This window comes from Pinus tabuliformis, chromosome X, assembly GCF_031772625.1.
Source record: "Pinus tabuliformis cultivar Carrire ecotype Pingquan chromosome X, CPIR1, whole genome shotgun sequence".
In the NCBI taxonomy this organism is placed as follows: domain Eukaryota; kingdom Viridiplantae; phylum Streptophyta; class Pinopsida; order Pinales; family Pinaceae; genus Pinus; species Pinus tabuliformis.
In genome coordinates, this window is record NC_142308.1 from 256,448,242 (window position 1) to 256,458,267 (window position 10,026).

Here is a 10,026-nt window from a genome sequence, read left to right on the forward strand (position 1 = left end):
TATATAGCTTAATCGAATTTATTTTTACCATCAAATTTCATAGATTTCACATAATTTCAGTTGTGTAGATATTTAAACTAGCAATTGCACCAGATGTTGTAAAGGAAACGCCGTAAGGCAGTGGCTAGGAAAGAGGAAAGAGCATTGAACTGTTACTCTTCCATGATCTCTTCCATGATGACAGTGAAAGTGTCACCAGATGTTGCCAAAGGAGGGTCGTAAGACAATAGCTAGGAAAGAGTAGCATTAAATTGTTACTCTTCCATGATGACAGTGAAAGTGTCACCAGATGTTGCCAAAGGGTGTAAATATAATTTTGGATCTTAGTTAAAGAGGGGGGTCTCAGGAATTGCATAGTTGACAGGACAAGAGTATCCACAATATAAGGTTCTCTCTTTTTGGTTATTTAGTGTAGTTGCCAAAGAATGGATTGTAGAGATAGATAAGACCCTGATTTGGTCTTTTGGTTAGACAACGATACATATTTACACTTGAAACTCTTGTGTTTGAAGTATTTTCCTACCTGAATGGTTGGAATTTATCCACATCCTATTTGTATATGCCAACTTTATTTGGATTCAATATTTCTTGCAATTGATATAGCTTTGTTGGGTGTCATTCAGATCCCATTTACATTGTTCCCCCAATTCCAACTCTAGCAAACATTTGTATCATTATGTTTTTTATCAGTATGTTGTGGATCAGATCATAGTGACATGTTGTGGATCGGATCATAGTGACCTACCTCGAATGATTTTGGATAAATTATAAGAATATCAAGTTGAAGCCAAAATATGAATCTTTTGAACTCAAGGATGTTGAAAATCTCAAATTGCCATAATCTACCATAAGTATAGTAAATTTGAATAATGAAGATGGAACAATTTAGTTATTGAATCTTAGAAAGGTCTATGAGCCTAGACTAAAATACCAAATCCTTTCCAGTTGATTCAACCCACGAACAAGTGACTAAAGTTTCTTTGGAAATTCAAATGCATTTCTATATAAAAATATTCATGAGTTCACTTTTAACTAATAAAGTATATAACATCCTTCAAAAAAGATACTAATTGGTTAGCTCATGCTCCTTGGTTCTAAATTTCCTTCCAAAGCACTCCATATAAAAATAAAGTTTCCTTCAAAATTGTTGAATGAATTTAAAGAGAAACACTTCTTTGAAAATTTTCATGAGATTTGTAAAGATAGACTTTAATACTTTCTCAACCTCTACTTTTTTTCAAATCTATTTATATTACTTTAAGTTTTTCAAAATTTGATGAAATTAAATTTAAATTTTATAATAAAACTAAAATTATAATTAAATTTGGAATTCAATATTCAAATAAACATAAATGAATCATATATATATTTATATTTATCTAGAAATTTATTTAAAAAATAATTATAATTCCAAAACCAAAATTTCATTATTATAAATGAGAAGTTACATAATTCTATTAAAAACGGTTGTTTCCTTGAGAAAGGGAGTCAAAACTGTGTCTAACCCAGAGAACAAAGAAATAGAGTAGAACAGATAGAGCAACATAGGTGCATAGAGGTAAAGAAACATGGCTTAGCCTTTATTGTGGCTCATATAGAACGTCTATCCTTGATCACAAAACAAGCCAGAGAATGTCCAACAGGGATTTTAGAGCTCAAAAGAGCCTGAATTATATATAGAACGTTAGTAAAAAAATTCAAAAAATATTCCGCGAGGGAAAGAGAGTGATCCCGATTTGGAAAAGCATCCATATCCATGTTTTGTTCATTATACACATGGAAGAAAGAAATGTCATTGTAGGAGGAGCAGAGGGCAGCTATATTTGCCATCCAATGGTGCAGTAAAGGAATGTCAAGAGAGTTCCCCTGCAACTAATTAATGACAATCTTAGAGTTTCCAGCAATCCCTAATGGAATTAATGGTAAGCCAAGCAGCACTCTCATGTAATTCCCACAACGCCACTATCTCTACCTGACAATTTGTATCACCACCTCCATTCCCACATCCATTCCAATAGAAGCGGAATTTCTTATTTGGGCAGAGCTTAATAAGTGCTCAGCATCCACAATAACCATCAACTGAGGTTCCATCAAAGAAACCAAAAGGAAAATGTTCCCCGAGATCATGAAAGTGAACAATAAGCGGAAAACACCAAGCGGTCCAAAGGCCAATTTCAAAAAAAGGGCCAATAATTTTGACACTAGTAGAATGACAATTTAAGATCCAGTTCTCAAAGAGAAAAGAGTTTCTGGAATACCAGATCCCCTAAAGAACATACAAGGGGAGCCCACAATAGGGTCTTTGATTAGTAAACCAATACAATAAGCATTCCAGGATGGAGGACCATTCCCTGTCTATCCTCATATTTAGCGAAACAGCTACGTAGTCCCAAATGGCCTTAGCAAAAGGGCATTCCAGAAAAAAGTGAACAATCAGGAATTGTGTCATCAACGTGTGAAATTTAAACGTTAGGATTTGCAATATCTTATGCAGATGTAATAACACACCACAAATGCCTTTGATATTCCAATTTTTGATATAACAACTTCAATTTTAAGTCTATCTTTCGCAGATACGAGTCTCTAACTCGATGTTTTGTTGTTTTCTACGGTTTACAGTTAGAGCAAGTCGCTTTTCTATGATACTTTCATTTCCTGCCAGGTTGTTCACCCAACGCCATGTGTTCGCCATTGTGGCTTCAAGTTATGAGGAACTCAAGTTATGATCATGAAGCCACGTCCTACCCCTTTTATTTCAAGTGGATTTGCTGGGATATGAAGCCTTGGGCTAAGAATGGAATTACGTTGGTCATGGTGGAAGCTGCAAAGAAATCTGCAAATTTCAGGCTGGTGATTGTTAATAGCAGGATGTATGTGGAATCGTATCGAAAGTCTTTTCAGACCAGAGATCTGTTTACATTTTTGGGAATTGCGTAGCTGCTGAAGTTCTACCCCAAAATGGTTCCAGACTTGGACTTGATGTTCAATTGTGAAGACAAGCCCGTTTTGAAACGAGCCCATTATAATGATCCAGCCAACTCTCCTCTCCCGTTGTTTCATTATTGCGGAACCGAAGATTCTTTTGATATTGCGTTTCCAGATTAGTCTTACTGGGGATGGTAAGTTTGAATACTCAGTTGAGTTGCTATTTTTATCGTAGAATTGAAATATTTTCGAAATATAATAGAGATGGGATTTTGGAATATTTTAGAAATTTGACTCAAATATTGAAATAATTTAACTTTTAAAATATTCGAATTTAACTTTTAAAATATTTGGGAAATCTGATAGACAAGATTGAAGCAGTTTTTGACTATTTGAATATTCTAAAAATTTTACACTGAAGATTGAAGCATTTTAACTTTATTCTTATTTATCAAATTTCTAAAATGCTCATGTTTATCAAATTTTCAAAATATTTTTTTTATTTTTCAACAGAACAAACCAAACTTGAAGCCAAGATTAGGCCACCAAACCTATGGGGACCAAACTCCCACCTCACCATTGAACCACCAGCAGCTAGGACTTAACCACTATGGAGACCAAACTCCAGTAGGACTTCATCCAGGACAACGTCATTGAGTATTTGTAGTTTCAATATCTGCATTGACTTAAGTGCATATATATGTATTCGTAGATTTTGAAATATTTGTGGAATATCTAGGAAGCTTGCAGTCAGGAAAAAAAGGTCAAACACTTGGAATTTGCTGGCATAATCATGTTATCTTATTAAAACAGAGTATGCATGTTTGTCACGAAACATGGAAAAACATATAGATATATATTTTTCTTGATAGCATGTTAAAATAACCTCCTAACCTCCTGACATACTAACTAATAATTTTCATATACTTGTCCAAAATAAACTTTAGTCACTCGCGCTCACACAGATCACCTCACAAATCACCTCTGTTATATTCCTTTCCGCCACCAGAGTATTTTGCTTCCATTGCAATCAGCTTAACGAGTTCTCTCATAGTGTTTAATTAAGTTTAACCATATGTAATATAAATAAAGTTTAATAAATTTAAGTACAACAGAAAAATCATATAGGAATACCAGACATAAAAGCTTTCTAAATCAAGAAATCTGCAAAAAGAACAAATAAATTCCTGAAACAACAACAAAATCAACGATTCCAGAGACGTTGTAAGGTTGGCCAGTGGAGTTGAATAGAAAAGATTGGGAATGTTTTTGCATGATACAAGTTGAGCCAATATGTTAATGGCGTTATCACATACATTACACGCACAAATCCGACAGCCTTGTTGGCTATTGAAAACCAACGAGTAGCGAGAGGGCTTCCGAGGTAAAAAGAAATGGTGGACCAATCTATCCCTAGGCTGCTGATGCCAAGGCCCTATAGTCCTGAACCCAATTGTTGTGCAAGGACAGAATTTAAAAAGGCCCAGCAGATCCATGACAGGGATGTCACCATGGGAAACAGAGAATCAGGGATTACATAATAGGCAAAACTACATGAAAGGGATATCATGAAAAATTGGTTTCGTGTAAGGCCTCCTTTGGGCCTCTCCTCATTCTCATGAAGAGCTCTGCAATCAGAGCAATTGAAACAGAATAATGCTTATAAGAAATCACACAAAATTCATCAAACATCTCAAAAACCCCACATGTAAAAGGAATTCATTTTATCTAATCATATGAAATGAGAGTCCTTGCCTGAATAGAGAAACTTGAACAAGGTTTGCAGGCCACCACATGGTAGCAGGTTCCACTAGATATTTTCGGAAGACCCCTGCCCATCCATACCCCAACATTTGCATATCTAAAACAGTAAGAAATATTGCAGACAACAAGCATCAGGGAATTTAACGAACCTCGGAAGAAAATTTGAGCAAAAATGGTCAAAACCTAACGTGGGTTGTCATGATAATGAGTAAAGAAACGAAAAAGCTCAGGCTCTTCTTGTAGAAAATTTTGACAGCATTGACAATGGAAATTGCATATACACCTATTGCCCTGCATTCGCAAAGATTGTGATGAGAACATGCTCCTTTGTATTGAATGGCCATGGATTCAGTGAGAACTCCCATTTGCTGCCTGCAAAGAACTTTTTGTTGGTTATGGTTGCTGACATTAGTCGGCCAAGAGGGAGGACTGCAATCTGAGCAGCGATTGAACTAATCGAGAGGGGTTCCCTTCTGTACCCAAAGAACTGATTTAGAAACGAGAGTAGAATGCAAGAAATAATTCTGAGAACCCACATCCTGAAAGTTAGGACAGGAATGCTTGGATGGTCCGTTGTAGGCACAGTGAGAGCCACCTGCTCGATCGAGGACTGGTCATCAGAATCTTCTTTTGTAGAAATCTCTTTTTCGTTCTCAGTAGTTTTTTTCGGATCTCCCACTGCATTTCCCAGATGATGTATGCTACTCATTTCCATTATAGAACTGAACTTTCCATTGCAGAAAATGTAATTAGACAGTGGCCTCTGGTACTAAATCTCTATGATTACTGTCATATATCAATGCCAAACTGAATAAAAGAGAAGGCTATGTACACTGTGGAGTCTGAGTATGAGACGGGTAATTATGTGTGTGAGACGGTTATCGCTTCATCCGGCCAGACCCATGAAATGGTTATGGCATCATCCACACGTGAGAGGCTACGGTTATGGCATCATCCACACGTGAGAGGATATGGCATCATCTGTGTTAAGTGTGAAGCCAAATTTACGCAAGATTCTAGATCCTTCTAGATCAGACCTTTTAGATCTCCAGGATTCTAGATCTTTCTACACCGCCATTAGTTTCTAGATCATTCCAGATCTCCATCTGAATCACATACATGATTCTATATCCTTCTTCCACCTCTATAAATTTGTAATTTCTTTGGCCAAGGAAAGCAAGCCAAGGTCCAAGCCTGTTATGTAATGCAAAGTGATTTCTCTTCTCTAGTGATTGTTTTATCTATTCCACTGTTTCTGATTGAGTAATCTTGTTGTTTCTCCATTTGTCTATCTCTGAAATTACTCTTTGCTATTGCTGTCTAAGTCTCTGAGTATGAATCTGCTGTGTGTTATGTATTCTCTGATATAACAACTGGTATCAGAGCTAGGGTTGAATATCCACTGTGCAAGCCACTTAGTACCTTATTATGTCTGGAACTGTTGAAAGATCTGTCCAGGAAATAGCTGAGGAACGCTGAACTAAAAGGTCGTGGATCTATGCTGAAACATGTTGCTAGAGTTTGAAATGTGGAGATTCGTGGAGTTTGGAGTTGAAACATGGTGTTCTAGTTTAATGAATGAGGAGTTGCGATGCAATTCAATTGCAGAAAACCAGGGAGGAGAGGCTCTAGCTCTAGCTAATCGTGGTAGGAGAATGGATCGAGGCTGGCAAGGGTGATCAAGATCGAGAGGCCGATCAAAATCATGGAGAGGAAGGATCATTTGCTTTCATTGTGGCAAACCTGGGCACATGAAGAAATAATGTCAATTTTGGAAGAAAGGACAAAAGGATCTGAGACCATCTAATACAAATCACAAGTCATCCAGCGCAAATGAAGGTGAGACTACTGCTGTAGCCACAGATGGTGATGTGTTTTTACTGTTTTAGTATAGGATGCATGTGTATATACATCTAGCAGTAGCTCTAACTGGATCCTTGACTCTGGGGCATCTCACCATGTAACCCCATGCAAAGATAGTTTTGTTTCATATAATCCTAGTGATTATGGTAGAGTGCATTTGGGGAATAATCATTTTTGCAGTATTGTTGGAGTGGGAGATGTCCAGATCAAGATGAAAGGTGGACAAGATATATTGTTGAAACAGGTCAGGCATCTACCAGAAATGCGCATGATTTTAATCTCTATGGGATGACTGGATGATGAAGGCTATTCGACAAGCTTTGGAAAAGGAGGCTGGAAAATTAGCAAAGGTGTGTTGTTCATAGCAAAAGAACCCAAGACATGAACATTATACACATTGAAGACACTGATAGGAAAATCAAATTTGGCTGCTGTCACAAAAGAAGGAATTTCAGCAGATCTGTGGCATAAGTGTTTGGGTCACATGAGCGAGAAGGGCTTAAAAATCCTTGTTGATAAAAATTTATTGCTAGGTTTGAAATCCTACAATCTTGATCTTTGTGAGCATTGTATATATGGTAGACAAAGAAGGGTTTCATTCCTTAGAGGTGGCCATGATAGAAAGAAAAATGTGTTAGAATTGGTACACTCAGATGTGTTTGGGCCTGTTAACATCAAATCATTAGGAGGAGCATCATATTTTGTAACATTTATAGATGATGCATCCAGGAAGGTTTGGGCATATCCTATGAAAAATAAAAGTGAAGTGTTTGGAATATTTCAAAAATTCCATGTTGCTATTGAAAGAGAGACTAACAAATTGTTGAAGTGTTTAAGAACAAATAATGGTGGTGAATATTGCTCAAATGTATTTAAGGAATATTGTAACACGTTTGGCATAAAGCATGAGAAGACTGTGCCTGGTACTCCTCAATAGAATGGTGTCATAGAAAGGATGAATCACACCATTATGGAAAAGGTGCGAAGTATGTTGTCAAATTCTAGTTTGGAGAAGAATTTTTGGGCTGAAGCAATCAGGACCACTTGCTACCTCATAAATAGATCTCCAACTACAGCCTTGGATGGTGGTATCCCTGAAGAAGTTTGGACTGGTAATAATTTGAATTATTCTCACTTGAAAATATTTGGATGTGAAGCATTTGTACATATTCCCAAAGAAAATAGAACTAAGCTAGATGATAAATCTATGAAATGCATTTTTTTGGGATATGCGGATGAAGATTTTGGTTATCGTCTATGGCATCCAGTCAAACATAAAATTATTAGAAGTAGGGATGTTATATTTAATGAGTCAGAAATGTTCAAGAGGACTGTAGGTGAGTTGGAGGTCAAGAAGGTTATTGACAGGTTTGAAGAGCAGCGGAAAAACATACCACCAATACAAGAAAATGAATAAACAATTCAGGAGCATGAAGGACAACAAGTGGAAAATGATGAACAACAAGAAGTCTTGCAGGAACCTTTATAGGAGATTCAACCTGATAATGCACCACCACAGTTGGTTCACAGATCTTCTAGGCCTCATAAGCCTTCACAAGGTATCCTCCTTCAAACTATATTTTGTTGATTGATGAAGGTGAACCTAATTGTTTTCAAGAAGCTTGTAAAGTTGAGCACAGTGAATAATGGAAGAAGAAATGAACTTTTTGTTGGAAAATAAAACATGGGAGTTGGTAAACCTTCCAAAAGGTATAAAGGCTATAGAAAACAAATGGGTTTATAGGATTAAGCATGAAGGTGACGAAAAGAAGGAGAGGTATAAAGCAAGGCTGGTGGTGAAAGGTTTTTCCCAAAAAGAAGGTATTGACTTCACTGAAATTTTCTCACCTATTGTTAAAATATCATCCATCAGAGTCATTCTTGGTCTAGTTGCTGCTTTAGACCTAGAATGTGAACAATTAGATGTAAAACTTGCATTCCTTCATGGTGAATTGGAGGAAGAAATTTATATGGAGCAGCCAGAAGGCTTAATAGAAAAAGGCAAAGAAGGCCTTGTTTGTAGCTTGAAGAAGAGTCTTTATGGGTTGAAACAGGCACCTTGACAATGGTACAAGAAATTTGATTCATTCATGTTGGAACATGGTTTCAAAGGTTGGAAGCTGACCATTGTGTCTATATCAAGAGGTATGGTCAAGGAAAGTATATCATATTGTTGTTATATGTGGATGACATGTTGATTGTTGGGCATGATAAGAATAAGATCAATAGATTGAAGAAAGATTTGGGTAGAAAATTTGCAATGAAGGATTTGGGCCAGCACAATAGATATTGGGCATGCGGATTATGCGTGATAGGAAAAACAAAAGGTTGTGCTGTCACAAGAAAAATATATCAAGAAGGTGCTTAACAGGTTTAATATGAAGGATGCCAAGCTAGTTGGTACACCCCTTGCAACCCACTTCAAGCTAAGTATTGAATTATGTCCTAATAATGACAAAGAGAAAGAAGAAATGAGCAAGATTCCTTATGCTTCAACAGTTGGCAGTTTGATGTATGCCATGGTATGCACACGACCAGACATTGCATATTCAGTGGGAGTAGTGAGTATGTTCCTTGCCAATCCAGGCAAACAACATTGGCAAGCAGTAAAATGGATTTTGAGGTATCTCAAGGGTACTAGTCATTATTGTTTATGTTTTGGTCATGATGAGATTGTGCTTGAAGGATTTACAGATGCGGATATGGCTAGAGATATGGATACCATAAAGTCCACTATAGGTTATTTGTATACATTTGCAGGTGCAGTAGTATCTTGGGTGTCAAGGCTACAAAGAATAGTAGCCCTATCTACAACAGAAGCAGAGTACATAGCTGCAACAGAAGCTTGTAAAGAGATGTTGTGGATGTAGCGATTCCTAGGAGAGATAGGAATAAAGCAGGGCAAGTATGTGTTATATTGTGATAGTCAAAGTGCCATTCACTTGGTGAAAAACCCAACATTTCATCCAAAAGCCAAGCACATTGACTTAAGGTACCATTGGATTTGGCATGTGCTGGAGGAAGAACAATTATCCTTGGAAAAGATCCATACAGATAGGAACCCTGTTGATATGCTCACTGAGATTCTACCACGAAATAAACATGAGTTATGTAGAGTCATGGTAGGATTCGGTGTGACTTGATGACTCTTATTTGGCTTCAAGTGGGAGAATGTTAAGTGTGAAGCCAAATTCACACAAGATTCTAGATCCTTCTAGATTAGATCTTTCTAGATCTCTAGGATTCTAGATCTTTCTACATCGCCATTAGTTTTTAGATCATTCCAGATCTCCATCTGAATCACATACAGGATTCTAGATCCTTCTTTTGCCTCTATAAATTTGTAATTTCTCTGGTCAAGGAAAGCAAGCCAAGGTCCAGGCTTGTTACGTAATGCAAAGTGATTTATGTTCTCTAGTGATTGTTTTATCTATTATGTTGTTTCTGACTGAGTAATCTTGTTGTTTCTCCATT

General features: G+C 36.8%; 1 pseudogene; it reads right to left on the reverse strand.

Moving 5' to 3' along the window:
* Nucleotides 1–4,972: 4,972 nt before the first annotated feature.
* Nucleotides 4,973–5,404, reverse strand: LOC149139346 (oligopeptide transporter 7 pseudogene; annotated as a pseudogene).
* Nucleotides 5,405–10,026: the final 4,622 nt, after the last annotated feature.